Raw genomic sequence first — 3,386 nt, forward strand, 5'->3', positions numbered from 1 at the left:
ACAGTCATTCTTTTCTTTTCTTCTTTCATCTGTGAGAGTCACAGCCACTCAGGAACTAAGGTGTCATGTGCCAAAGTGCTTTATATGGAACCTGCCACCTGCCAAGGGACTGGGCATCTCCCTCCAGGCACAAGCACATGAGAGTCACTGCAGCAGGCCCCTCCCAATATGGGCAGCTAGGAGAACACGGGAACAGCAATTTTACTGAGCAGCACTTCTATACACCTGGGATGAGCCTAAATAGTGTAGAGCTCAAAGATTTTTCCTTATACTTTGATTACCTGTCGAATTAAAAGTTTCCAATATTGTTTCTAATTTCCTGCCTTGCCTACAACATGATAACAACTTTGAGGTTTTTTCCTTTTTTGATTTTCATATTTCTATACTTACCTGTCTTAGATATATTCTTCATTTTCCAAATCCTGTCAATATATCTAATGGGACTTCTTACATATATGAGTTATCGCTTTTGGGTGGGTGTCTTGTTTCATTTCATAATTGTGGAAGTGAGCACCTTCTAAAATACTGACCAAAATACAGTCAGAGCCATGTGGAGCCCTGCGTTTGTTATTCTACAGGATTATATTATCTCTTCCTTTTGATTCTGCCCCTCTCTTTTATCTTGGTTGTGCCTTTGTGATTGTTGTTGTGTCTCTATCTACGTTTTGGTGGTTTATATAAATTTGGCGTTAGCACCTATTATAATACAGAACAACATACACTCAGAATGGAAAAGATCAACCTCTGGGTCCAATCTGTGAGATCGTATTCTTTCCCGTGCACTACAGCCTCCTCGCCTTTTCAAGTTATACTATCTTCTAAATTTGTTTTTCCCTTTTGTTGTCCTTCTGTTTTTTTCTAGGTTTGTTTCTCTTTTTCCATTATTTTCCAGTCCTAGACATCTTTGGAATTATCTGGGTGAATTTTAGTTAGGTCCTGGTTGATATTTTTGACTCTGCTCACTCATAAAGCAATTCTGCCCTATACAAAAAGAGGAGAAGGTGAATTGACAACAACGGAAAACCAGAAATAATAGTCTCTCCTACAATCCTAAAGAATATCTATTTCAGTAGCATGTTTGAGGTAAAATTCAGGGACACAATGTAAATCTAATGGTGGCTCTTGAAGAAAGCAAGAGGACTACAGCGATTTCCATACTGCAGAATTGGGAAAATCAGGCTGAAATAAAAGTCATTCCATGATGTTCAATTTATTTTTTTTTATAAATTTTTATTTATTTATGATAGTCACACACAGAGAGAGAGAGAGAGAGAGAGAGAGGCAGAGACACAGGCAGAGGGAGAAGCAGGCTCCATGCACCTGGAGCCCGACGTGGGATTCGATCCCGGGTCTCCAGGATCGCGCCCTGGGCCAAAGGCAGGCGCCAAACCGCTGCGCCACCCAGGGATCTCCATGATGTTCAATTTAAACTGGATGCCACCACTTAGGGATAAAGAGGTGACAGAGAAAGTGAGTGATGTGGAAGATGAGTTCATGGAAAGGAAGGAAACTGGAAGAAAGAGAGAGACAATTCAGAAATCTCAAGGGCAGATATCAGGATACAAGTGATATTTTGAGGAAGAATAATATTCGTCTTACTGGGATTCCAGAAGTTATCAAGTGAGAGACTGAAGAACACAAATCATTGGAATGAATTATAGCTGAGATCTTTCCTGAACAGGCATTCATATCCAAGAGACAGAGAGGAATCCCCCCCCAAATCACACAAATGTGATCAACACCTCAATATATAATATTGGAGTCCGTAATTTCAAGGATCAATAGACTGTCCTAAAAGAAGATGGAGACAAGAGATTATGAACTTCTATGGAGAGAAATGTTGATTAAAAGCACACCTATTCAACGGGTTCTAGCCCTCTAGAAAGGTCCTGTGAGTTATATTTGGGCATTAAATGAGAAAAACATGCAGCCAAGAAGCCTTTATCCAGCAAGGCTGCAATCGGGCAGAAGACATGTACAGACATTTCAGTGAAGAAGATTTACTGTTGGCTCACAAGCACATGACTAAATGCTCCACAACCATTGCCATCAGGTTCATATACATCTAAACCACAATGACATACCATCTCTCACCCCTGAGAATGTTATCATTCACAAGACAGGAAACAACTAATGCTGACGAGGATGTGGAGAAAGGGGACCACTTTTGCACTTTTGGTGGGAATGCAGCAGGTGCAACACTGGAAAACAGAGTGAAGTTTTATCAGAAAGATAAAAATAGAGCTAATCTATGACCCAGCAATTGCACTGTTGGGTATTTGTCCCAAATATACAGAGATGGTGAAATAACAGGACACCTGCCTCCCAATGTTTATTTTATTTATTTTATTTTATTTATTATTTTATTTTATTTTATTTTATTTTATTTTATTATTTTTTCTTTTCTTTTCTTTTCTTTTCTTATTTTTTTTATTTTATTATTTTATTTTATTTTATATTTTATTTATTTTATTTTATTTTATTATTTTATTATTTTATTTTTATTTTATTTCTTTTTACCAGCAGCACTAGGAATTATTAAAGGGTCTTATTAAAGGTGCTGGGGTTTGCTCATGGTGCTCTTGATGTACAAAGCCTGGACATTCTGCCAATTCTTGAGCATAGACACCAGGAAATTGACAGTTAATTGGATGTGTTACAAGAGCTCATCATTCACCATCTCTACGTGGCCAACAGCCACTGCCAGACATAGCACATTCTTCATCTGGAATTTGATGGTGGACTTCACTTCATCCACTTTGGCCACCATGCTCTCATTGTGGGTCAGGAAGGAAGGGAATTAGCCAGCTTTATTCGGGCCTGGACCCAGGATTTGTGGGATTTGCTTGATCAGAGATTTGAAGCCAATAAGGCATCATACTTCTTGGCCAACTTCTTACTAGTTTTTTATTCTTCTTGAGTTTCTTCAGTGCCTCAATGTCCATGTGGGGAATATCCACTGCCTTGGCCTCATCACAGTGCTGCTAGTCCCCCAAAACACACACAGAGAACTTGGGGTAGGGGGTGGAATATAGCCTGACGGTGTCCAAGAAACATTGTCCTTCTTTTTTTTAAGATTTTATTTATTCATAGAAACACAGAGAGAGAATGAGAGGCAGAGACATAGGCAGAGGGAGAAGCAGGCTACAGGCAGAGAACCTGACATGGGACTCAATCCAGGGTCTCCAGGATCACGCCCTGGGCTGCAGGCGGCACTAAACCGCTGCACCACCGGGGCTGCCCAACATTTGTCCTTCTGAGGGTCATAGTTCCGCAGTCTCATTTGCAGCTCCAGTTTCCAGAAGCTTCTGGCACCTGTGTTGGTTCCCATGCAGGGCCTCCCACACAGCCTTATACAGGATGACACGGGAGACTTTGCTGCTCAT

At 40.4% G+C, this 3,386-nt stretch overlaps 1 pseudogene; it reads right to left on the reverse strand.

Moving 5' to 3' along the window:
- Nucleotides 1-2,551: 2,551 nt before the first annotated feature.
- Nucleotides 2,552-3,386, reverse strand: LOC140629053 (large ribosomal subunit protein uL1 pseudogene; annotated as a pseudogene).

This window comes from Canis lupus, chromosome Y (genome assembly GCF_048164855.1).
Source record: "Canis lupus baileyi chromosome Y, mCanLup2.hap1, whole genome shotgun sequence".
NCBI lineage: Eukaryota > Metazoa > Chordata > Mammalia > Carnivora > Canidae > Canis > Canis lupus.